This window comes from Triturus cristatus, chromosome 1_2, assembly GCF_964204655.1.
Source record: "Triturus cristatus chromosome 1_2, aTriCri1.1, whole genome shotgun sequence".
Classification (NCBI taxonomy): Eukaryota; Metazoa; Chordata; class Amphibia; order Caudata; family Salamandridae; genus Triturus; species Triturus cristatus.
Window position 1 is genome coordinate 1,003,341,314 of NC_140580.1, and position 27,944 is coordinate 1,003,369,257.

At 47.6% G+C, this 27,944-nt stretch overlaps 1 protein-coding gene across 4 annotated transcripts in view; it reads left to right on the forward strand.

The window, feature by feature from the left end:
• Window positions 1–27,944, forward strand: part of LOC146868580 (glutamine synthetase-like) — a 151,466-nt gene that overhangs the window by 105,301 nt on the left and 18,221 nt on the right. The window lies entirely within an intron of this gene.

Sequence of the window (27,944 nt, forward strand, 5' to 3'; positions counted from 1 at the left end):
CTCTTTTTTAGGTCGAGCCTGGGCAGCATATGCGCTGCTCTGCAAGGCATGCTGTATTGGAGTATGGACTTGAAGCCCCGCCCACTCTCTGCCCATATTTTTCATTGTCTTGTGTCACTCTCCTGCTTAAATGCTGACTTCTGATTCGTTAACAGGTTTGCTAGTCTCTCCTTAGTACAGCCTTGTCTTCATTTGTAACCTCCCATGAAGACTGCCCCTTTTACTTCTGTTGTTACACGGTTCCTCCTATTTAGTTTGTAAGCACTATTTTCTTTCAAGGGTTTCTCCTACTGCAGGCACGACATGCTTTCCTGTAACATTCAGTGTGCCATGCACACTCTCACTTTTAAAGTAGCCCGGGACATTGCCTGCCGCTTCTTTGAAGTAAAATAGGTCTCACATTTACAAGAATTTGAGCTAATGGCATTGTAAATGACAATTAATTTTATTTATGTGTTATTTATCAAAATGGGTAAATATAAACCATTGCCATTTAAGATGTTAATAGCTTAAACTCTCACAAGCGCGAGACCTATTGCATTGCAAATGCTTGTTTTCTTTTCCTGTGTATTTTCTTGCTAGCTCTTTCACTTTTGCTCCTTCCGCGCACATCCCTGCCCCTGAGCTCTCTCAGTGTTACTCCCTAGCCCTCCCAACTGCAACATGTATATATTTGCTGGGCTTTGACTAAAGGGCAGATTTTATCGCGTTACTTTTGTTGTATCTCATTTTTTCTACTTGTTGCATGAAAGTCCATACTTTGGCTTACATTTATGGTGATTTTCCTGCACTCTTTCAGTTGGGTTTGAGAGAAGGTGTACATACCATGACTACAATGAGATATCTCTTTTCCTGTAGGTACATTAATCTGCTCCCCAATCTTCATCAGTGCACGAAATGGCTCAAGCTTTTGTTTAATTCTGAGTATTGTGGAAAGTAAATTAGGGCTTGGCAAGCTTGTCAAGTATTTCTTTAAATTCTGACCTTCTCTTATTTACTATCTCAGACTGCCGTTATGCTTTTTACATACCTGTAGTCCTCTGTTATTTTGATGTGGCTTCACGTGCAACAAGCTTTTTAAATATTGTGCAGTTTCCTGTGTGAAAGTTTTTTGAAATAGAAATTATGAGGCATATTATCAAGAAACGGCGTTGAAATTATCGCTGCTTTAGCGGCAGAAAACTGCCGCTAAAGCGGCGATAATGGGCTTGATAATATGCTCTTGAGAATTCCCATAGAAGCCCATGTTCTGGCGTCAACATGGGCTTCTATTGGAATTCTCTGCCGTGCTCGATAATATGCCCCCAAGCTGTTCATACACAATACAAATATTGAATTCGCTGTAGTTTTCTTTACCTTGCCAGGCAAAATTGGAAGACTTAGGCGGGCTTCAGGAAGCTTGACAGTTCCTAATTTTTCATGACTGCTCTGGTGTAGTAATACATTCACTCACACCTCACAAAATATACATTTTATGTTTCCCAGGCCGGTCCATCATTGGCACATCCAGTTACGGGTTTTTATTTTGCATTATTGAACTTATTCTCATATTTATCTAGCTATACATTCAAGACTCGAATGCAAATATAAAAAACCTGGACTCTCTAAGCTACTTAAGCTGGACGTGGAAAAGTATTTTGGAAGGAATAGTGAGGCTGCAGAGGAAGAGGTAGTTGCAAACACCCAGCTTTAATTTTCTGGAGAAGGCATACATATATTTGGACAAGGGATACTAAGACTTAAAAAACCAAGACTGGAGCCACCCCCAATGGGGCCTTCTTATCAGAACAGAGTTGTCACTTTTTCGCTATGATTGAGTAGCTTTGTCAGTTCAGGGTTTTATTTTGCCTTCTGGGATTTGCAGACCTGTTTAGCACATTATTTTCAGGGCTACAAGCTACCACAAGACTAACTGAGCTACTAGCACATGCATCTACTAGGCTCAGACCAAAAACTGATGCTGACAATCTAAGTGGAATTTCAGGGAGCCCTTGTCATATTTTGAACTGGAGGATACACCATACTAATAAATATAATTTTGCTTTGTCTCACTGCTTTCCACCCCTCCACATGTCTGTTGTTATCTACCACTCTATCTGTCCCTCCACATCACTTTATGCCCGTAAGCCCATCTTTATCTGCATCTCTTCCAGTTTCTCTGTGATACCATATCGTAGCACATACAAATTCATTAACTGATCGCTCATCGTCTAAGGGATGTGGGTGAGCTGTAACCCTAAAATCTTATACCTCGAAAAGTCACCCAATGCTTGGGTGGATCGGGAATGGTGTTAACCTCAAAGCAAGCACACGAAGACCTGGCTTAGCATTTTGGGCTGAACTGTCTCAAGAGGCACAGGGTCAAGACTGATTTGCATATAGCTGGGTCTGAACTGAGGTGGCGAAGTGAGCTAAAAAATGATGATGGATTCAACCCAGATCTGTGACTGTGGGTGAGTGAAATATTTCAGCGCTCCGTCCATCATCTCCTTGTGTTAACCTCAAATTCATGAGGCAGTATGTCCCAGAGACAATGTACAAAATAGCATTTCAAAATACCATCAAATAAGGAATAGATGATTCAAAAAATGAAATTTCTGGAGTGGAATTAAAGAAACTATAAGTTTTATTACAACAAAACAGAAGTGCAATACAAGGTAATAGAATGCAGAAAGTGCTGAGTTATATAACAATTAGTAGCTATAAAGGTCATCAATTCGAAATTATACAGAATAGTGACAAAATCAGAAACATGATAAGTCCCAAATGTGTAGCAAAATCTGTAAGAGTACTGACAGCATCCCTAGTAGCATAGAATTATATGAAAGCTGCAGACTCATTGTGGTGTGAGCAAAGAAGTACATTTTTAACAAATCAGAATACTGACATTAAAAATGTCTTTCAGCCTTACCACATAAGCATTAACCCACTACATGAATAGTGATTCAGGCCCCCTGACACAATTTCATCCAGAGGTGTCAGAAATAATTAAATAAAAGAACAACAGTTAATCAATGTGAATAAATGTAATACCGTGTGAAAACTGAACATTCTTGGGAAAATGTCACAATAGTGAGCCCCGATAGAGAGCTTTCCTCGAGAACAGTATCATTTGGAAATAAACAAAATATGTCTCGTCTGACTGCGTGCAGCAGAATCATAAACAAAACACAATTGTGATGAAGCATCCATTTTGAACAAGATAGCGTTGAGTCCTAGCTGAGGCCTAGTTTCCCTAAGCCAAGAAAGCCAGCCGAGGCTGATGAGAAGTTTTTCCCAGAAACCTGTCCCAGGATGCTTGTTTCCGGTTCAGGGAAGACCTAGCTTGGCAGTTCAGGCTGGACTGTTTCCATGAGGCACAGGGTCAAGACTGATTTGCATATAGCTGGGTCTGAACTGAGGTGGCGAAGTGAGCTAAAGAATGATGATGGATTCAACCCAGATCTGTGACTGGAGGTGAGTGTCTGAAAAGTTTTGGTGCTCCGTCCATCATCTCCTTGTGTTTGCTTTGTTCGCTCTAAGTTGGCTGGGTATGCCCAGATGTGGATCCGTTGCTCACTTTGCCACTGTATTCAAGCTAGCCTGGCTGATGAGGGGTGTTACCCCGAAACCGGTCCAGAATGCTTGTTACCAGGTCAGGGAAGACCTCGCTTGGCAGTTTGGGCTGGACTGTTCCCATGAGCCACAGGGTCAAGACTGATTTGCATATAGCTGGGTCTGAACTGAGGTGGCGAAGTGAGCTAAAGAATGTTGATGGATTCAACCAAGATCTGTGACTGGGGGTGAGTGTCTGAAAAGTTTTAGCGCTCCGTCGATCATATCCTTGTGTTTGCTTTGTTCGCCCTAAGTTGGCAGGGTATGCCCAGACGTGAGTCCCTTGCTTTCTTTGCTACTGGATTCAAGCTAGCCTGGCAGATATGGGGTGTTACCCCGAAACCGGTCCCAGGATGCTTGTTTATGGTTCATGGAATACCTGGCTTGGCAGTTCGGGCTGGACTGTTCCCATGAGGCAAAGGATCAAGACTGATTTGCATATAGCTGAGTCTTAACTGAGGTGGCGAAGTGAGCTAAAGATTGATGATGGATTCAACTCCGATCTGTGACTGGAGGTGAGTGTCTGAAAAGTTTCAGCGCTCCGTCCATTATCTCCTTGTGTTTGCTTTGTTCACCCTAATGTGGCAGGGTATGCCCAGACATGGGTCCCTTGCTCACTTTGCCACTGCATACAAGCTAGCCAGGCTGATGAGGGATGTTATCCCGAAACCGGTCCCAGGATGCTTGTTTCTGGTCCAGGGAAGACCTGGCTTGGCAGTTCGGGCTGGACTTTTCTCTTGAGGCACAGGGTCAAGACTGATTTGCATATAGCTGGGTTTGAAATGGGGTAGCAAAGTAAGCTGAAGAACAATGATGGAATTAACCCAGATCTGTGACTGAGGGTGAGTGTCTGAATAGTTTCAGCGCTCCGCCCATCATCTCCTTGTGTTTGCTTTGTTTGCCCTAAGTTGGCAGGGTATGCCCAGACATTGGTCCCTTGCTCACTTTGCCACTGGATTCAAGCTAGCCTGTCCGATGAGGGGTGTTACCCCGAAACCGGTCCTAGGATGCTTGTTTTAGGTTCAGGGAGTACTTGGTTTGGCAGTTCGGGCTGGACTGTTCCCATGAGGCACAGGGCCATGACTGATTTGCATATAGCTGGGTTTGAACTGGGGTGGTGAAGTGAGCTAAAGAATGACGATGGATTCAACCCAGATCTGTGACTGGGGGTGAGTGTCTGAAAAGTTTCAGCGTTCCATCCATCATCTCCTTGCGTTAACCTCAAATTCATGAGGGAGTGTGTCCCAGAGAAAAGGTACAAAATAGCATTTCAGAATCCCTTCAAATAAGGAAGGAATGGTTCAAAAATGGAATTTCTAGAGTGGATTTAAAGAAACTATAAGTTTTATTACAAAAAACAAGAAGTGCAATATGATGTAATAGAATGCAGATATTGCTAGGTTATATAACAATCAATAGCTAGCTAGTAGGTCATCAATTCGAAATTATACAGAATAGTGACAAAATCAGAAAAATGCTAAGTCCCAAATGTGTAGCAAAATCTGCATCTCTAGTACCATAGAAAAGGTCTTATAGCTCACCCCCTAAATCCAAGGCTTTATATAGAAAATGCCCCCCTAGAATAATATGAAAGCTGCAGAATCATTGTGGTGTGAGCAAAGAAATACATTTTTAACAAATCAGAATACTGACATTAAAAATGTCATTCAGCCTTACCACATAAACATTAACCCACTACATGAATATTGATTCAGGCTCTCTGACACAAATTCATCCGGAGGTGTCAAAAATAATTAGATAAAATAACAATGGTTAATCAATGTGAATAAATGTAATACCGTGTGAAAACGAAACGTTCTTGGGAAAATGTCACAATAGTGAGCCTCTGCTAGAGAGCTTTCCATGAGACAGTATCATTTGGAAATAAACAAAACATGTCACGTCTGACTACATGCAGCAGAATCATAAACAAAACACAATTGTGATGGAGCATCCATTTTGAACAAGATGGCGTTGAGCCCTAGCTGAGGCCTAGTTTCCCTAAGCCAAGAAAGCCAGCCGAGGCCCGTGCAGGTAAGAGCGGTGGGGCCAGGTGGGGGTGGGTGTGATTTCGACAGACGGGGAAAAATTAATTATTTATTTATTTTTCCCGCGTGGTCGTCTGTTGAATACCCCCCTCAACATGGCCCCACCGCTCTTAGGTGCACTGGCTGTGGCTGAAGAAAACACACTTTAACAGCTCATAACAAAATTATTTTTAAAATCAATAATATCACATTAGTATACACAAGTGAAATTAGGTGTAAGTTAGTATTCTGGACACTGTTAATAATGCACATTTTGATTGCAGCACAATAGGTCCCTAAACTTCCACCCTCTGGTGATTCTATCATCAATAAAAATCCCTCAATCTTATTCCAATATAGTATGTATCACTTACTGTCTCTTGTGTCTTGATTCTTCCAACATCTTGAGTAGGTTATATATTTGATCTCTGGCATCTTCTATCTCGGTCTCGCATCTTTTCCTTTTGGATGACATATTTTTCTCTTTACACCCGCATTAAAAAAAAATATGAATTCAGAAAATGTGAACAAGAGAAAAATAACATTTGCACAAATGAACACAATAATTACAAGTGTGACTATAGCCCTTGGCATGGCCCATCCAAGCTACCCAACCTCACTAAAACCCTTTTGATATCAACAATCCAGGAACTCACTGACTCCTATAAGTTATGCTCTTCAAAAGCTTTGACTTAATGAGAAACGTTAGTAATATCAACAACACATGCGCTAATAACCCTACTGTTATCTGTGATGAAGGTGCAGCATTCTCTCACCTTCAATCTGTCTTCATTCACGGGAAGGATATTTAGTGCTAGGCGGTTTTGGATAATCAATGCAAGAATAGCAATTAGCTCATTTATGTCTGTTAATGCACCATCAGTGTTAGAAGAAAGTCAATCCACAAGTGTGGATACTTTTCTAACTTTCACATCATTCATAGCCACTCCAATAGATGGAATCATGGTTCCTAATACATCCAGCACCATTTGCCCAAAACCTTGTTTCACTCTTGTAAGAAATTATGTGATTGGTTGACGGGGGTGGAAGCCCTGCTCAGACAACAACCATAATCCTTCCCATGCTGAATCACAAACTCACACTAAATTAACCTGTGCTTAAACCTCTGGTAGCTTGGAACACAAGCAATCAGGCTTACCTTAGAGGCGATGTGTAAAGTACTTATGCAGCACATGGACAGTAATAGAGTAAATACACACACAAGAAAAATCCCAAACCAGTTCCAGGGGAAAGTCACAAGTACAGGCTGGCTGTGATGGAGCATGGGTCGGATACATGGACCAGGTTAGTCCAACTGAAAAGTTACCTTCTAAGTCCGGCACAAAGAGTTCCGTTTGTGGTGGAGGAGGCCTACGAGGAACAGGTAGAGCATCGCAGCTGGTTGTCGCTGCAGCATGAAGAACAGGCTGGGCGTTGCGAGCAGGCTTCACTGTAGCATGAATAGCCAGTTGGGCGTTGCAAACGTTCATTGCTCTAACTTCGCTTTGGCGGTCACCACGGGCTGTTGTTTGTTATAGCGAGAAATACATCTCTCGCATAGTAAGGCATCACTGGTGGGCACTGTAGCGTGAAGAGCAGTTCTTACCAGAGCATCATTTTGGTGGGTCATTGCGGGTGGCAAAGTCTTGGCACAAACGGGCCATGGTCGCGAGGATCCCAAACTTCATTATTTTCAAATTTTCCTTTCGGAGGCGTACACTAGGAGACCAGCTAAGGGGCCAGGACTTGGAGAGGCACCTCTGGGGGATCAGGGGCTCACTCTAACAGAGGTTAGCAGGGCTGGGCGCAGGGAGGTCCAGTTGCAGATCCACGCAGGTCCTGTTGCAAATCAGCTGGACAATTGTAGGAAGGTCTCTGAAGCTTGTTTTGTCCCTGTAGTTCACACAGTAGATCACTAAACTGACCCTTATAGTCACTCTGGGTTAGCCTGGGATGAAGGTAAGCAGCTCCTCCTGAGACGTGCGGCCGGATGGCCCATCCTGTCTACACCCAAGCCTCCTTTGTGTTACTGTCTTGAAGCAATACATAAACCCCAGCAGCAGAGCTATTCACAGTCGTGTGATGCAGGACACTGGCAGAAGGCACAAATGGTTAAGGCAAGAAAATGGAAACTTTCTAAAAGTGGAATTTTCAGAATTGTGACCTAAAATCTGACTTCAGTATTGTATAGTATTGAAGAGGATTTTAAATAACAATTAATTTGAGTGTAAACAGAATATCTCTGTCTGCTACCAATCCATATTTGGCGCTTATTAGAGGTACTAAGGTAATCCAGTATTAGTCAATGGGAGAGATAGGCCTTATAATAGTGAAAAACTATTTTAGGAGTTTTTTACTGCCAGGACAAATAAAACATAAACTCACATTTCCTACTTAGTAAATACCATGCACCCTGCCCGTCTGGGCGATTTGGGCCTATTTTAGGGGGAATTATAATTTTAAAAAGTAAAATCCAGCCAACGTTTTCAAAAGCAGGCCGCACGCCGGACGATATCCGGACGGGTACTGAATATGGGACGTAATATGGTCCCTATATCTTAATAGTGACCTTGAAATCACTCTAATCATAGGGAGAAGAACATTCCTGATACTGCATAAGAAAGAATATATATGATTCCTTCACAACACTACTCGGGAGCCCTGATGAATTTCCTGTGTTAATGGAACGAGATGCTTTGGCTGGATTTTAACATATATATAAGTAATAAAAGAAGATTTTGGAATAACTAAATTGGATATGGACTTCTTTTCTGGTGCACCTTCCTTTTTGAAAACGTTCTGGATCTGATTGTCAGTGGCACTTAACAGCGGCAGGTGCTGGAAGAACTGTGCACAGGACGTACACTTTGATGAATTTGGATTGAGGTGCAACATTTACACTGCCGCTGGAGCTTTTGTTTGTCTACACTTTAAAAAGTAAAGTTTAGGCCTGGCAAAAGGTTTATTTTGTCAGGTTTACATTTTAGTTTAGAACTGCGCTACAGGCTGTAGTGGCAGGCATGAGACATGTTTAAAGTGCTACGTTAGTGAGTGGCACAAGAAGTGCTGCAGGCCCAGTAGTAGCATTTAATTTGCAAGCCCTGGGTACATGGAGCACCATTTACTAGGGACTTACAATTAAATGTGCCAATTAGTTGAGTCCAATTTTGCCATGTTTGAAGGAAAAAGCACAAGCACTTTAGCATTGGTTAGCAGTGGTAAAGTGCACAGAGTCCTAATGTCAACAAAAAATAATTCAGCAAAACAGGAGTGATGGCAAAACATTGGTAGGAATGCCATGCCAAGAATGTCAGGTCTAAGAACTCTCTTCATCTCCAAACACCACCAATTGCATTCAGATGGTAAAAACGAGGGACTACCAAAGCCAGTTAGCAGAAACTTACCCAATTACGAGGAAGGTGAAAATAGGCAGTCTTACCACACACATAATAAATTCCTCTAAGTATTGGTTCTTCACCAATCAGAAATTCCCCAATAGTAACATACCTTCTTTCACACTATCTCTTTCCAATAAACTCTATTGGTCTGAATCCTGTAGGGTCATAGCGGATAGTGGATAAATCACATTTTCTCTCATGCTCAATTCTTAACCTAGGATGCAAATTTGAATTCTTAAATTCCTCTTCAGACTGAATCGGTTCTCTGATTTTCCTTTCACCTTCCAATCTTTCAAACGTTTTACTCTCCTTTCATTATATTTCTTAACAAATTCATGCTCTTTTTCACTCAGACTGCACATATTCTACATTTTAGTTATTTTAGGCTGTGCAACTGATTTTAAATATTAAAATATAGATCATGGTACATCCACAATCTTCAGAAACAGGAAGGTCTTCCAACGTAGCGTTGAAATCAGGTAAATATGATGACAGAAGCTCTTGCATATGACACGACAAACTGTAAGACATTGGCAATTGATAATATGTTGAGCCTTCACCTGCAGAAGAAGGGAGAAAGGTACAAACAAAGCACTTCCAACTCCCATGATATCAATATATTCTTTTAATAAATTTGCTAAACTTTATTCTCAAAATTACTCACTAATCATTATGTACGTGTCAGTGTGTCATGTTTAACTTCGTTATGAATTGTGGTTAATACAACTTGTGATGAAATATACCCAACTGGAAAGGTAAGTGTGAGAAGTTGGCCTGATATGTAGTGCTCACTATTCTAGTGATCACTGTGTATCATTCCAAACGACCCTTATTGATGATTGGTTGTAAGTCAACCTTTTAGACCCGCTATCCTAGTAGCGTGGATACGAGCAGTCTTAGGCTAAACTCTAGAGGGCGTGTTAAGCCAGCTGTTTACCATCACATATACCCCTTGAACACCAAGTGAAAGGACACCACACAAGTTGTTATGAAAATAAAAGGATATTTATTTATAACAAGACTACCCTGGCTCTTTATGAGTCAGGGAGCTAAGCACACTACAAAACTCTTAGGAAAATACTTCAGTTGCACAATTTACACAAATGCCCGAGGGGCACGAGAAACCATCTACACTAACAGTGAAATGCGAATGGTTAGAGTCTGGAGATACTGATTCCGGAGTGATCCGATCAGTGGGACTAAACGAAAAAGGAACTGGACACTTGTAGAGCGAACCTGCGATGGAGCACCGAGATGCTCGAGTTACCTAGCCCGGAGGCTGCGGCTGCGTGAAGTTCGTCAAGATGTCGGGAGTCCTCGTGTAGTCTCAGGAGCCTGAAAGAAGAAGTTGCTGGCAGGCGACCAGTGACGATGTTCAGAGCGATCCAAGCCTGGATCGGTGGTGAAGGAAAACCTGAAAGCAGAGGGGACTCAGTTCTCAACCGCTAGCCAGCGATCGTGTGGGTACCAGGAGGGTACCGGCTGAAGTCACCTCGACCAGGTGAGTGGGTGACGTCGGACTCGGCTGTTCCTCGGACCAGGAGGCCCGGCGGCGACCAGGATGGAGGGCGAGCTGTCCCACGAAGGTGTCTGCTGTCGATGATGCTGGGCCCAGGAAGGGGCAGCGGATCTTGGCAGTGGCCACCCAGGCGGGGGAGTCAAGATGGCGTCGGGAGTGGACCAGGAGGGTCCGTGGTACTCCTCTGTTGAAGGGGAGCAAGAGCCAGTCTGGAGCAACCAGACTAGTGATGAAACAATCGTGGTGCGTCGTGAAGAGGGCCACAAGCCGGTCGGCAAGTGGTCGAACAACGCGGTGAACAACAAGGAGCGGAAGGGCCCCCACGCAGATCTCGGGGATGCTGGGGAGGCAGACTTCGATGCTGGAGCTGCTCAGGGTTAGGGCTTCTCAAACCCTAGGTGCACTCACTCGAGGGTCCCTCGGTGGGCGTGCTAGATAAGCGTCGTGCAGGTTCTGAAGATAACCGGTCCCGCAGGTCTCGTCACACCTACGACTCTCAGCTGAGCTGATGAGGGAGGTAAAAGGTCAGAGATGGCAGGGAACTCGGGTCTCGTCGAGCTGGGCAGTCTTGATCCGTAGGAGAGACTTACAGCATACCGCAAGCGCTTAGATGGTGCCTGCTGGTGCAGGGTGGCTACTCCTTAGCCACAAGGGAGAGTCTTCAGAAATAGTCAAGAGTTCCTTTCGTGGAAAGTAGTTCGTGATTCGGAGTTATCCGATTATCTGATTATCCAATTTGGGAAGGGGACTCGCTCCTACCTTTATTCTAAGAGAAAGGGGCTGGCCCGTGACTAGGTTCTACCTATGGGTGGAGCCAGGAGGGGGGTGGTTACACCCCTATCCTTCGTCCGGCTTCGCGCCAGCTCAGGGGCTGGTGTGCCCCCAAAACTGGTTTGAGCCGGGCTATGCACAGTGAGCACCGGGGTGCCACTTGCAGTCCTCTTCCTTTCAGCCCTGCCTACCTGGGATACACAAACCCTGTCTGGGACGGTGCTAACACCGCCCTCGACATGAAACCCTTTGTCCAAGCTCCCCTTGCTGGAAGGTCCCCCAGCAGCAGGAGGTCAGACTTGTGTCTGGTGGCAGCATCCATTTTGTGATGCTGAGGCTTGAGTCAACTTTAACCGGGGTTCAAGGTTACTTCCATGTCGTGTCCCTCTAAAAGGGGGGAATGCTAACCCCGTCACCAGGACTGGCGAGGGGTTCGTATTCCCATTCGTATGACACCTTACTCGACATGTATAGGTGATGCGATGCCAAAGTTAGCAAATAACCGCAAGGATTATAATGCCTTAAAAGTAGTTGGCCCGCGTCACCATGGAACGGCTATTAGGGCTTGGTTCCGCAAGCCGTCGACGGGCTCAGCTCGCGCCAGAGCACCGTCCCACATGATTCCCTGCACTCTGCCTTCAGGATTGATAAGGCCTGCTATAGGAGTGACTGATAGGAATCCATGTGTCCATTTTAGGGTTAGGTGTAGGAATACTACACCTACAGCAACGGGTGATTACACCACGTGGCCCCAGCTGTCGTGCAGCCAGTTGTGTCAGATTTGGGCGGCCATTCCAGGGGTGGCATAATACATGCTTCAGCCCCTGGTAGGCCCTGGGTACACCGATGCCCTGGATACCTGTGGTATGCTGAGACAGGGACTGACAAGGTGGCCCAGTTCCAATTAGTGGATGCACCTAACGTACATGTGTGTTAATTTCGAGAGAGAACAGCTAGGCTGTGGGTCTGATTGGCAGGCCCGCAGCCGGAGAAAGTCGTAAACCAATGAAGCAAAAGCAAAAAATCTGGGTGATCATAGGATTGCAGACCCTACTCTCCTACATGACCCCCCCCCAAACTTTGGGACAATAAGCTAACCTTGACCAGGTGAGTCTTCTTGCTCTAAGTGGAAATACCTGGAGAGCCCATCTGCATTGCCATGATCAGTGCCAGGTCTATGCTCCACTGTGAAGTCCATCCCCTGTAGGGAAATGGACCACCTAAGTAGTTTGGGGTTTTCACCCTTCATTTGATTTAGCCACAAGAGGGGCTTATGGTCGGTCTGAATCTTGAAGTGAGTGCCAAACAAGTATGGCCTCAACTTCTTCAGGGCCCAAACCACAGCAAAGGCCTCCCTCTCAATAGCTGACCAATTCTTCTCTCTGGGGGTCAGCCTCCTGCTAATAAAAGCTATGGGCTGGTCATGACCATCAAAATTCAGTTGCGATAGAACAGCTCCCACACCCAGCTCCGAAGCGTCTGTTTGGACAATGAATGGTTTGGAGTAGTCTGGACTCTTTAGGATAGGTGCTGTGCACATGGCCTGCTTTAGGTCATCGAATGCCTTCTGACAGCTTGCTGTCCACTGAACTTTTTTTGGCATCTTTTTACTTGTCAGGTCGTTTAGCGGGGTCACAATGGATCCATAATTTCTGACAAATTTCCGGTAATAACCAGTCAGGCCCAAGAAAGCTCGAACCTGAGTCTGGGTGGTTGGAGGAGCCCAGTCCTGGATGGCCTGTATTTTGCTCTCCAATGGTTGAACCTGGCCCCCACCTACAAGGTGGCCCAGGTATACAACCTGTGTCTGCCCTATCTGGCACTTGGTGGCCTTGATAGTGAGGCCTGCCTTCTGCAGGGCCTCTAACACTTTCCTCAGGTGGACCAGGTGATCCTCCCAGGTGGAGCTAAAGACAGCGATATCGTCCAGATACGCCGCACAGAAGTCGTCCAACCCAGTGAGAACGCGATTCACCAGCCTTTGGAAGGTGGCAGGTGCATTTTTCAAACCAAAGGGCATTACCACGAACTGATAATGCCCACCCGGGGTAGAAAATGCTGTTTTGGGCTTGGCCTCCTCAGCTAACCTGATTTGCCAATACCCCGCTGTCAGGTCAAACGTACTTAAGTAGTTGGCCGAGGCCAACCGGTCGATAAGTTCGTCTGCTCTTGGTATCGGGTGGGCGTCGGTCTTAGTGACCGCATTGAGACCTCTGTAGTCCACGCAAAACCTCATCTCTTTCTTACCGCCCTGGGTGTGAGGTTTCGGCACGAGCACTACGGGACTAGCCCAGGGGCTGTCCGAGGGTTCAATGACTCCCAGCTCCAACATTTTCTGCACCTCTGTCTTGATGCAGTCTCTGACACGATCAGGTTGCCGATAGATTTTACTCTTTACGGGCAGACTGTCCCCAGTGTCGACCTCGTGGGTACACCACTTGGTCTGACTGGGTGTCAGAGAGAACATATGTCGAAAGGATTGAAGAACCTGTTTACAATCCTCTTGTTGATGTCCAGAGAGGCTGCCACAAAAGACAACACCATCTACTGATCCATCGTCAGGGTTCTGAGAGAGCAGGTCTGGGAGAGGGTCACTCTCCTCCTCCTGTCCCTCATCTGTGGCCATGAGCAAGCCCATGCCCTCCCTGTCGACATATGCCTTGAGCCTGTTTACGTGGAGCACCCTGTGGGGGCTCCAGGGAGTTCCCAGGTCTACCAGGTAGGTGACCTCTCCCTTTTGCTCAATGATCGTGTGGGGCCCAGACCATTTGTCTTTGAGTGCTGCTGGGGCCACTGGCTCCAGCACCCACACCTTCTGTCCAGGCTGGTACACAGTCAGGACAGACTTTTGGTCGTGCCAAGCTTTCTGTAATTCTTGGCTCGCCTCAAGGTTTTTAGACGCCTTTTCCATGTACTCCGCCATCCGCGAGCGGAGACCGAGCACATAGTCCACAATGTTTGATGCCGGCTTTCTGAGAGGTCTCTCCCATCCTTCCTTTACCAAACAAAGGGGTCCCCTTACAGGATGTCCGAACAGAAGCTCAAAAGGGCTGTAGCCAACCCCCTTCTGCGGGACCTCTCTGTAGGCGAACAAGAGGCAGGGTATCAGGACATCCCATCTCCGCCGAAGCTTTTCAGGTAGTCCGTGAATCATCCCTTTTAGGGTCCGGTTGAATCTCTCAACCAGCCCATTGCATTGTGGGTGATAGGGTGTGGTGAACTTGTAGTTGACACCACATTCCTTCCACATAGCAGTCAGATATCCCGACATGAAGTTTGCACCTCTGTCTGAGACGACCTCCTTAGGGAAGCCCACTCTGGAGAACACTCCAAGCAGGGCCCGTGCCACCACAGGTGCTGTAGTGGTCCTAAGGGGAATAGCTTCAGGATACCTGGTGGCGTGGTCCACCACCACCAGTATGAACTTGTGCCCTGATGCTGTCTGGGGTTCCATTGGTCCGACAATGTCGATCCCCACTCGTTCAAAGGGTACCCCCACCACTGGTAGTGGTATGAGGGGGGCCTTTGTCGTGCCACCTGACTTACCACTGGCTTGGCAAGTGACACAGGAGCGGCAAAACTCCTTCGTATCTTCGGACATGTGGGGCCAGTGAAAGTGTGGAACAATTCTGTCCCAAGTCTTATTCTGGCCTAAGTGACCTGCAAGGGGAATCTCGTGGGCCAGGGTGAGAAGGAAACCTCTCAGAGACAAGGGGATGACCAGCCTCCTGGTCGCACCAGGTTTGGGGTCTCTTGCCTCAGAGTACAGGAGTCCATCGTCCCAGTACACTTTGTGGGTACCCGTGGCGTTCCCTGCAGCCTCAGCAGCGGCCTGCTGTCTGAGGGGTTCAAGTGAGGGGCAGTCTAACTGTGCCTTCCCCAGGTCTTCCCTGGAGGGTCCCCCTGAGCCCAGAAACTCAACCTGACCAGGTTCAAGCTCTTGCGGCTCAGTTTCCCTCAGTTCTTTAAGGTCAGCCTCCTCGGAGACTTGATCCACGACCTGGGGCAAGGGGGAAGGCGAAGCCTTACCCTTACTGCTCCTTTTCTTGGAAGGTGTCTGGTCCGTTCTTCCAGGATCCAGCACCTGTTCAGTGGGGCATCTTTTGGCCTGTGACCTGGTCACAGCAAGGACATGCGCTGGCAAACCTAACATTTCCATGTGAGTCCTCTGCTCCACTTCTGACCATTGTGACGTTTCCAAATAATTGCCCAACAGACATTCTACGGGGAGGTCTGAACTAACCACAACCTTTTTCGGGCCACTTACCCCTCCCCAGGAGAAATCAACAACTGCCATACTGTGATTGGTAGTGACGTTGCTGGCATTGGTCACTAGGTAACTGGTACCTAGCATGATCTGTCCAGGGTCCACGAAGTTAGGCGTCACCATGGTGACACTGGCACACGTGTCCCTGTAGGCCTGAGCCACTCTTCCATTTATCAAAGGTGTCTGCCTGTATTTGCCCAAAGTATTGGGACTGGCATCAGGGGACATATCCATATCCCCTGTACAGACAAGGACGGCCTGAGTGAGCGTGCCGACTAAGTCGTCACTCCCCTCGGTTCCCAAGGTTAACCCAACTAATGCCTTGGGAGGCGCACTACCACTGCTGACTGTACTAGGGGGCGCAGGTGCCTTAGGGGCTGCAGTGGTAGGAGTTTGCCCTCCTTTCTTGGTGCACTCACTAAACCAGTGAGTCTTACTTTTACAGTATTGGCACCACCTTTTTGACTGGCCTTCTTGAGTCTTCTTCTTCTGTGAAGCCTGACCCCCACCCTCTTTGGTTTGTTGGGGACCTGTCGAAGACTTCTGGTCATTTTGTTCGTTCTTGTTACCCTTTTGGTCTGCTTTCTTCTGACCACCCTGGTTCTGATTCTGGTTCTGCTTGACCCTTGTTCTGACCCATCTGTCTGCCTTCTTTCCCAATTCTTGGGGAGAGGTCAGATCCGAGTCGACAAGGTGCTGATGCAACACTTGGTTCTGACAGTTGTTTAAAATCTGTTCTCGCATGATAAGATTGTACAATCCTGTGTAATCAGTAACCTTGCTACCCAGCAACCAGCCTTCCAAAGCCTTAGTGGCACAATCGACAAAGTCAGCCCAATCCTGAGACTGAATTTTCTGGGTGTCTCGGAACAGCACCCGGTACTGTTCCGTGGTTAAGCCGAACCCATCAATCAGTGTGTTCTTCAGGACTTGGTAGTTGTTAGCATCCTCAGCTCTTGTAGTGAGGAGCTTGTCCCTTCCTTTACCTTCAAAGGAAAGCCACAGTATAGCTGCCCACTGACTTGGGGGGACGCACTGGACAGTGCAGGCCCTCTCCAAGGCAGTTATCCACTTGTGGATGTCGTCCCCTTGTTTAAAGGGGGGCACTATTTTACTCAGGTGTCTAGTGTCTATACCCCTGTCTTTCTCTCTATTGAGAACGCTGCCACCAGTGGGATCTAACCCACTTAATTTCTGCTCTCGGGCTAAGGCAAGTCTTTCTTTGGCGAGGGCAAGTTCTTCCCGCTCGATCCTCAGATTGACCTCCCGCATCTTCGCTTCATGCTCCCTCCTCTGAGGGGAAGTCATTCCTCTCTGAGAAGGTGCCTGAGAGACATGTGTATGAACCGATCTGCCAGAGCCTCTGGAGAGAGACCTAGCTCGTCCGTTCCCAAGGTTAAGCCTGCTTGAGCGTGGGCCCGGGGCTCCCCCAGTTCCATTCTCATGCCTGCTTAAGTTGGTCCTTGTAAGCCTGCCGACTACCACTGGACCTTTGTCTGCCTCGTCTCCCGATAACTCGTCCTCGTCCTCCTCCTCTGTGTGGAGGTCGAGGTCTGGGTCACCGAGGGTTCCCTCTAAGGGAGGCATGTTCCCATCTGCACTGGGGGGACCTGGGTTAGAGGACCTCCTAGCATCGTACGCCTCTAAGAGACCTATCAGTATTGCGATGGTAGGGTTAGAACCCTGGTTTAGCTTCCGGGAGGCACACAGTTGTCTCATCTCCTTGAAGCTAAGAGTTGCATATCGTGACACGACCTGTGGAGGGTCACTGACCACTAGGGGAGTCCCTGCAGACTCTCCGTGGACCGACATGCTTTTCTAGTGAGGTGTAAGTGTTGCACCTACCTACACTATGGGTTTACCTACTGATCCCTTGCTAAGAGTTGTAGTCAGGGTGTGCTAAGCCCTGTTACACTACAACAGCCGGTTCAGTAGAACTCGGAGTATTCTAAGTTAAGTTATATGTACCTGGGTACTTATGTGATCTTTCACTGCGATATTCTTAGGATACGTGTGTGGTAAAACAACAGCAAGCTCAAATCCCAACCGCTGCTCACCAATGTGAGAAGTTGGCCTGATATGTAGTGCTCACTATTCTAGTGATCACTGTGTATCATTCCAAACGACCCTTATTGATGATTGGTTGTAAGTCAACCTTTTAGACCCGCTATCCTAGTAGCGTGGATACGAGCAGTCTTAGGCTAAACTCTAGAGGGCGTGTTAAGCCAGCTGTTTACCATCACATATACCCCTTGAACACCAAGTGAAAGGACACCACACAAGTTGTTATGAAAATAAAAGGATATTTATTTATAACAAGACTACCCTGGCTCTTTATGAGTCAGGGAGCTAAGCACACTACAAAACTCTTAGGAAAATACTTCAGTTGCACAATTTACACAAATGCCCGAGGGGCACGAGAAACCATCTACACTAACAGTGAAATGCGAATGGTTAGAGTCTGGAGATACTGATTCCGGAGTGATCCGATCAGTGGGACTAAACGAAAAAGGAACTGGACACTTGTAGAGCGAACCTGCGATGGAGCACCGAGATGCTCGAGTTACCTAGCCCGGAGGCTGCGGCTGCGTGAAGTTCGTCAAGATGTCGGGAGTCCTCGTGTAGTCTCAGGAGCCTGAAAGAAGAAGTTGCTGGCAGGCGACCAGTGACGATGTTCAGAGCGATCCAAGCCTGGATCGGTGGTGAAGGAAAACCTGAAAGCAGAGGGGACTCAGTTCTCAACCGCTAGCCAGCGATCGTGTGGGTACCAGGAGGGTACCGGCTGAAGTCACCTCGACCAGGTGAGTGGGTGACGTCGGACTCGGCTGTTCCTCGGACCAGGAGGCGCGGCGGCGACCAGGATGGAGGGCGAGCTGTCCCACGAAGGTGTCTGCTGTCGATGATGCTGGGCCCAGGAAGGGGCAGCGGATCTTGGCAGTGGCCACCCAGGCGGGGGAGTCAAGATGGCGTCGGGAGTGGACCAGGAGGGTCCGTGGTACTCCTCTGTTGAAGGGGAGCAAGAGCCAGTCTGGAGCAACCAGACTAGTGATGAAACAATCGTGGTGCGTCGTGAAGAGGGCCACAAGCCGGTCGGCAAGTGGTCGAACAACGCGGTGAACAACAAGGAGCGGAAGGGCCCCCACGCAGATCTCGGGGATGCTGGGGAGGCAGACTTCGATGCTGGAGCTGCTCAGGGTTAGGGCTTCTCAAACCCTAGGTGCACTCACTCGAGGGTCCCTCGGTGGGCGTGCTAGATAAGCGTCGTGCAGGTTCTGAAGATAACCGGTCCCGCAGGTCTCGTCACACCTACGACTCTCAGCTGAGCTGATGAGGGAGGTAAAAGGTCAGAGATGGCAGGGAACTCGGGTCTCGTCGAGCTGGGCAGTCTTGATCCGTAGGAGAGACTTACAGCATACCGCAAGCGCTTAGATGGTGCCTGCTGGTGCAGGGTGGCTACTCCTTAGCCACAAGGGAGAGTCTTCAGAAATAGTCAAGAGTTCCTTTCGTGGAAAGTAGTTCGTGATTCGGAGTTATCCGATTATCTGATTATCCAATTTGGGAAGGGGACTCGCTCCTACCTTTATTCTAAGAGAAAGGGGCTGGCCCGTGACTAGGTTCTATCTATGGGTGGAGCCAGGAGGGGGGTGGTTACACCCCTATCCTTCGTCCGGCTTCGCGCCAGCTCAGGGGCTGGTGTGCCCCCAAAACTGGTTTGAGCCGGGCTATGCACAGTGAGCACCGGGGTGCCACTTGCAGTCCTCTTCCTTTCAGCCCTGCCTACCTGGGATACACAAACCCTGTCTGGGACGGTGCTAACACCGCCCTCGACAGGAAACCCTTTGTCCAAGCTCCCCTTGCTGGAAGGTCCCCCAGCAGCAGGAGGTCAGACTTGTGTCTGGTGGCAGCATCCATTTTGTGATGCTGAGGCTTGAGTCAACTTTAACCGGGGTTCAAGGTTACTTCCATGTCGTGTCCCTCTAAAAGGGGGGAATGCTAACCCCGTCACCAGGACTGGCGAGGGGTTCGTATTCCCATTCGTATGACACCTTACTCGACATGTATAGGTGATGCGATGCCAAAGTTAGCAAATAACCGCAAGGATTATAATGCCTTAAAAGTAGTTGGCCCGCGTCACCATGGAACGGCTATTAGGGCTTGGTTCCGCAAGCCGTCGACGGGCTCAGCTCGCGCCAGAGCACCGTCCCACATGATTCCCTGCACTCTGCCTTCAGGATTGATAAGGCCTGCTATAGGAGTGACTGATAGGAATCCATGTGTCCATTTTAGGGTTAGGTGTAGGAATACTACACCTACAGCAACGGGTGATTACACCACGTGGCCCCAGCTGTCGTGCAGCCAGTTGTGTCAGATTTGGGCGGCCATTCCAGGGGTGGCATAATACATGCTTCAGCCCCTGGTAGGCCCTGGGTACACCGATGCCCTGGATACCTGTGGTATGCTGAGACAGGGACTGACAAGGTGGCCCAGTTCCAATTAGTGGATGCACCTAACGTACATGTGTGTTAATTTCGAGAGAGAACAGCTAGGCTGTGGGTCTGATTGGCAGGCCCGCAGCCGGAGAAAGTCGTAAACCAATGAAGCAAAAGCAAAAAATCTGGGTGATCATAGGATTGCAGACCCTACTCTCCTACAGTAAGGTACAAAAGTATACCAATTAAATCTATTAGTATCACTATTAATAAAATCATACTAACAATTTTACAGCATGTGCTTTATGCCATTTCTACTGAGGCTCAGATTCAAAATATATATTTTCTTTCTCTTTTCAAAACAATATTACATTTTCTTTTTAAGGTCGAGCCCAGCGGCAGCACGCATGCGCTGCTCGCTCTGCGAGACTGCTGTAGTAGAGTATGGGAGAGAAGCTGTGACCAATCTCTTCCCTTATTTTTAATTGGCTTGTGTCATTGTCTTTCGTAAATGCTGCCTTCGGATTCGTTAATAGGCTTGTTAGTCCTCCTTAGTACGGCCTTGTCTTCATTTGTACCCTCCCATGGCGACTGGCCCCTTTACTTCATTTGTTACACGAGCTCTGTTATTTAGTCTGTAAACACAATTTACTTTATTGAGTTTCTCTTACTGCAGGCCGGACATGCGCTGCTTCAGCTGAAACCGCTTGTATTTTTTTAAGCAGCAGCGCCGCCCCCGTAACACGGGCGCCTGCTTTCAATCACTTTAACTCGGCATTATCTTGTGTCTGTTTCAACCCCCCCGCCCAAGTAAAATGGATTAAGAAATGCTTAATGTTAGAAATTGGGGTCTCTAGTTGGCAGTGGTTTGCACCTTTGTCCAAATAGGGACCCTTGATTCTAGTCAGGGTAAGGGGGATACATTCCTAAAATAACCCCTGCTCACCTCCTTGGTAGCTTGCACGAGCAGACAGGTTTATCTCAGAGGAAGTGTGTAAAGCATTTCTGAACACATACAGTAATACAGTGAAAACACTACAAATTGACTCCACTCCAGTTTAGAAAATAAATAATCTTTATCTAAACCAAAACAAGACCAAACGACAAAAATCCACAATACAGTTATCAAGATATCCTTAAAAATAGGTTATTCACTCGCAGCAACAAATAACTCCACCTGGAGTTATGACGACATAGTGCCAGATAAAAATCCCAAAGTACAGTGCTGACTGCGAGGTGCATAGCGTCGGGCCCATAAAGAACAGTACCTTGGAAACGATGAAAACAAAGATGGCACACGGCGTTGGGGAGGTGATGCTTCGTTGGCGCCGGGCGTTGTTGGTTCCTTACAACCCCAGGGGAGGTGAAGCCTCTGTTCCTTGCTTCGGCACAGGGGAGGTGAGGCATCTGTTCCATACTGTGTCAGGGAGGTGACGTCACGAAGGCGGCGAGGCGTCTGTTCCTTACGCCGGTGCGACGTCGATGGATTCAGGAGTCATCCATGTCGAGGATCGGCTCTGCGATGATGAAGCACCGGCGTCGGTGAGGTTGGGGCTACGGAGTCAATATGGCATGGCATCAGCAGGCGTTGGGCCTACGGTGCAAGTCGGGGCAATGCGTCGTGCTCTTCACTAGTGGGGCCCACGGCTTCAGTGCAGGTTACGGCTTTGCTCGCCGGCGTCGATGTTGCAATTTCCTTCTGTGGCAGCTGACACAGCTTTTTCAGATGCAGAGAGACAGAGGGGTGGTCTTTGTCTCCCTGAGACTTCAGATCTGGAGGCAAGCTCAGTTTCAAGCCCTTACAGATCTTTTTCCTCAAGCAGATGACAAAGCAAAGAGCAAAGTCCGTTTTCTCCTTTCCTTGGCAGCAAGTAGCCACTACAGGCCAACCCCAGACAGCGAACAGCACAGGGGCATTATTCTTCCTCAGCTTCTCCGGCTTGTCTCCTTGGCAAAAGGTTTCTCTTGATTCCCAGAAGTGATCTAAAAGTCTGGGGTCTGGGCCCCTCTTTTTATACACCTAGGGACATATGTATCAAAATCCCAAATTGTGAATCTCGAAAATGCTAATTTTTGCGATTCTCATTTTGAGATTCGCAAATAGCGATGTAAATAAAAATTCGCTAATGAATTGCGATTTCTTAAAATTCAGAAAAAAATCTCAGAAACTCGTTTTGCGATTCCTTAATTGCGAAATTCGCAAATTAAGAAATTGCAAAAATCTGGAATCTGCAATACAGGTGCAGCCTGATGACATCACACCCAGGAAGTGGGAGTGATTTGCTGCACCTGATTGCCTGAGCCACAGTCAGAGGCTGTTTGGAGAGTAAGAGGTGTGAGCACAGTAGAGGAACATCCACAATGGAGTCCCAGAAACAACAGAAGGGCAAGGAGGGAGAAAAAAGGAAGAGGAAGCAAAAATTTTGTGACAAGGAGCAGGAGGTGCTCATTGAGGAGATGGTGTGCAGCCATGAGCTCCTCTTTGGAAAGAAGGCACTCCGGGTCCCTGAGTCCAGGAACAGGAAGATCTGGCTCGACATCCAGCAAAAAGTAAATGCTGTCGGTGTGACCCATCGCACGGTGGAAGAATTACGAAAAAGATGGTACGTCATGCACCAAAGGTCGAAGGAGAGGGTGGCAGCCAGACTGAAGGAGGCCAACAAGACCGGGGGAGGAGCATCCACAGCAACAGACCCAATACCCCATGAGGAGCTGGTGGAGTCAACCCTCCTGCCTGAGAGCGTCAGTGGTGTGGCTGACATAGACAGCTCCAACCCTGCAACCATCAGCCAAGGTAAGATGCATGCCAAATATAGCCGCACACATCCCCATCTCATGCACACAGTCAGGAATGCACCAAACCCAAACTACACATGTCACTCCGGTCCACTTCTTACAGCACACCCAGCAATGCATCATGGGAGACGTAGTCAGATGCATGATAGTGTGTCCATGAAACATAGCAAATTAAACGCAACATGTGAATCAGTGAAAAGGGGAATAGAGAGTGTCAGAAGTTAGCCAATACAAATTGTAAAAACTTTATTGAGTGCAAAATGCAGATATAGTCCCATACTCATGAATTTCCCTTTACATCCGCAGCACAATCCAGAGTACTGGAAGACAGTGCAGAGGGCGAGGATTTTGTAAATCTTGAGGACCAGGCTGATAATGGGGACTCATGCGACGACACAGAGCCCACACCAATCACACGCAGGAAGCGCACAATTGTGCCCCCACTGCCCCCATTGGAGGATGACACAGAGGCCACAGGGGAAGAGAACGAAGAAGCAGAGCCAAGGCAGGGTGTCTCACACATGCTTGGATAGCACACACCCCAACTGAGGGAGCCAGGAACTTGAACACGCAGGTCAAGGGCCAGGACCAGCACTGCCACAGTAGAAGATCCCACAGTCTTCGCAGGTCTTGAGAACAGCATGCTGCAGGTACAGCGCCTGCAACAAAAATCATTACGGTCAAAAAATAGGCAGCTCTGCAAATTAAACAAAAATCAGCGCTACATGGGGGAGGGCATCATGGCCATGGCAGGTGCCATACGTGACCTGTGTGTGACATTGAACCGGGACCAAGAAGCCAGGGACAGGGCTGCCCAACGTGCTAACGCCCGTCTGCACAGCTACACCAAGGCAGTGAACCGCCTGTGCACCACCACAAGCAACTTCACCCGTTGCAGCATAGGCATGCAAGTAAAGATGTCACACTGCTGCCACGACATCGCAAAAGGTCTGGCGCAGGTCACCAGTGCTGTAGAACAGATGCAGACGGCAAACACAGGTGGCACAGCACTCATGGTCTCAGGGGAGAGTGAGGAGACATTGAGCAGGAGTAGCTACACACCAACAGTGCCAGATACAAGAAGGCGCAGTGACAGACAGGGTGCAGCACCAAGGTACCCAACGGAGGGCACTCAGCCAGAAGAACGGCCAGCAGCAGTCCGTCACCAAAGGAGGTGAATTGTGCACTAAAAGAGTCGCCCCAATGGGTGATGCAACCCATTCCTACAATGTCCACTGAATTTTAGGACTACCTGCACTGTGGACATACCATGTGCTGTGGACAGCAACAGTCATTGTGTTTGTCAGACTGTGTGACACACTTTCATCCTGCTGTTTAAGGTATGAATAAACACAGAACTGATTAAAATAATTATGTTGCAGCATGTCATCCTTACTCACCTAGAAGTAGTTCAGTGTGATCTCAGCCCGTCTCTGACATCTGGCAGCTGCCCCAACTCCAGATGCTGGTCTGCCAGGGGGACCTGGGCCATCATCGTCCGACGTATCTGTATCAGTAAATTCAATTGGGATGCCTTTTTTCATTGCTATGTTGTGGAGCATTGCACAGCTAGCCACGACTTTGCAGCAGGTCTCAAGGCTGTATTGGAGTGCTCCTCCGCTTTTATGCAGGAACCGGAAACGACTCTGCAGGATCCCAAACGTATGCTCTATGACACAGCGGGTAGATCTGTGTGCCCTGTTGAATCTCCTCTCCCTTGCATTGGCTGGATTCAGATACGGGGTCAGGATGAAGTCCCGCACTGCATAAGCATTGTCACCTGCAGGGATAGAAACAATAGGTGAGTCACTGTCCCCCCCTCACAAGATGTACTGTATGTATGGATGTGTGCCATGCATTTACCTAGCAGGTAGCCCTCACCAAACTCACCAGCATTCAGACGTCTGTGTATCCCACTATGTCTAAAGATGAAAGAGTCGTGAGTACTGCCTGGGTATTTAGCTACAATGTCATTGATGATATATTTGGCATTGCACACGACCTGTATATTCAGGGAATGGTAGGATTTACGGTTTCTGAAGACATATTTATTTGTTGATGGGGGGTGAGGGCCACATGGGTCCCATCTATGCAGACAATAACGTGGGGGAAACGTGCAATCTGGTAGAAGTCCAATTTTGTTTGCTGTAATGCCTGTTGTGTGCTGGGGAAGTGTATGTGATGTGGTAGCCTCTGTAGCATTGCATCTAAGAAGGCACGGAAGAAGCACGATAGGGCACTCTGTGAGACCCCACCTGCCGCTGCTATCACCCCTTGAAACCTCCCTGAGGCCAGGCGGTGCAGGGAGCACAGGACCTACAAATGGGTGGGAATTGTTTGGGTCCTGCATGTTGGGTGTTCCAGATAGGGTTTCAGCTCCTTAATCAGGTCGAAAATGGTCTTTGGGTCCAGCCTGTACTTCTCATGGATCTCCTTTTCAGTCTGGCGAGTGACGCACAGTCTGAAGATCCATTCTTGTCGCATTCTCCTCTGTGCTACTGCCCGAATTCGCAGCCTCCTGGCTATTACATATAGTGCTGCCATTGTGGAAGAACCTGAAGCATTGTGGGCTGGTTTAAGTAGCTTGCACCTGGTTACCACCTGCATGTAGTTGGTGTTAATTGCGATTTGCAAAAATGTGAATTTTCATTTTTCGCAATTTGCGATTTTGTCATACATTTCATTGCGATTTCTTTAACTGCAAATTCTCAAATATCGATTTTTGCAAGCTGAAAAGTCGCAGTTTGAGAATTCGCACAGAAATTCGCAGAATTGTTGCTTCGCAAATTAAGGAATCGCAAAATTAGCGATTCCTTAATATTGCGATGCGAAAATGTCTCATGTATCGCGTTTAGCGATTTTGTATTCACAAACGCTGTTTTTTTGTGAATCGCAGCGTTTGAGACTACAAAATCGTTTCCAACATATGCCCCCTAAATCCTTTGTTCTCTGAAGGCAGAGAGTGTCTGTACCCGGCCAAAACCAGTTCTGTCCTCACTGATGCAGCTTCCTGGCAGGAGGTGGTGAGAGTATTGTTGAAGGCAGACCAGGCCCCTTCAGGTGAAAGGAAATCTACTCCCCCTACTCTAAATGCGACCCAGGTCCATTCAGCCCAGCCCTGACTCATTAGACTTCTGGAGCCACTGCCCCTCTCCAGCCCCTGTCATCCAAAAGTCAGACATGCCATACACAAACCTAGCAGAGGCACACTGGATGGTCAGGCAAGAAAATACCTACTTTCTAAAAGTGTTATTTTTAAACAAAGAATGTAAAAATCACCCACACTAAAAGATGCATTTTAACATTCTGAGTTCAGGCATACTAAACTTTATTTTCTACCGTGTTCCTAGGGTCAGTTATGTTTATAAGATGTTATAAACAAACTCCCATTCTGTCCTATGGGAACAGGTAGCCTTGCAATAGGGAAAAACAAAAATGGCAGTAATTCACTATCAGGACATGCCACACACACCAGGGCTTGTCCTACCTTTTACATACACTGCACCCTGCCCACAGGGGTACCTTTGGCCTACCATAGGGGGGGCTAACATATAGAAAAGGGAAGGTTTAGGGACTAGCAATTGTGTGCATGTCCCAGACTGCACACCGGCTCTGCAATGGCAGGCCAGAGTTACATTTTACAGGCTGCTTCTGTGGGTGGCTCAATCAGTGCTGCAGCCCACTAGCTACATTTGATTTACAGTCCCTGGGCACACACTATACTAAGGTCTGAAAAGTAAATCAGATATGCCAATCATGGAATCACTAATCCATAACAACAATTTACAAAGGGAGCACTTGCAGTTTGGCACTGAACAGCAGTGGCAAAGTGCCCAAAGCATCTAGACCAGCATACTCACAGCAAAAACACAGGAGGCAACAGCAAAAAAATGGAAGGTAGACCCACGCAAATGGTGCTAGGTCTGACAATTAGCAAAAGTCATGTGAATTCCAGGTAGCACATGATTCTGTGCTAATGGGCTGAAGCTGACAACAGCACATCTGTGTTACATGTCATCTGTACTAAAGCCACCTGACAGGTGACAGGTGATTTGATGGTTGTGCTCAGGTTTTGATGCAATACAGTGTGTAATCCCTAGTGATTACGATTTAGGAGGGGTGGGTGACCCTTCTTCCCTTGAGCATCCATAAGATAACTTATACTCATTATAATACTGGCAAAGGGCTAGCGCCATTACCAACCAGGGACCTTTCACCCATTCAGTGTGATTTACCACCAATACTACCACCAGCAATATTCGTGAATATCACCACCACCAATACCACCACCACCAATACCACCAATACCATCACCACCACCAATACCACCACCACTACCACCACCACCAATATCACCACCAATACCACAAACACCACCACCAATACCACTACCACCACCACCAATACCACCTCCAATGCCACCACCGATACCACCAATACCACTATCACCACCAATACCGCCACTAACACCAATGCCACCACAACCATCAATACCATCACATCCACCACTACCAATACCACCAACAATACCACCAGGACCACCACCAATGCCACGACGACCAATACCACCACTAATACCACCACCAATACCAACATCACCAATACCACCACCACCAATACAACCAGCACTAATACCACCACCACCAGTCCAATACTACCACCACCAATACCAATAACACCACCAATATCACAACACTACCACAACTAATACCACCACCAATACCACCACCCCAATACCACCACCACCATTACCACCAGCAATATTACCACTCTACTAATACCACCACCAGTAATAACACCACCACCACCAATATTACCACCACCAATACCACTACCACCAATACCACCACCACCAATACCAACACCAGTACCATCACCACCAATACCACAACCACCAATACCACCACCACCAGTAGTAAAAATACCACCACCATCCACGATCCACAATACCACCACCACCAATACCACCACCACCACCAATCCAATACCACCACCACCAATACCACTGCCAATACCACTACCAAGATCAGCACCACCAATACCATCACCACCAATACCAATACCACCACCGCCACTAATACCACCACCAATACCACCAATACCACCAATACCACCACCGCCACCAATATCACCACCTCCACC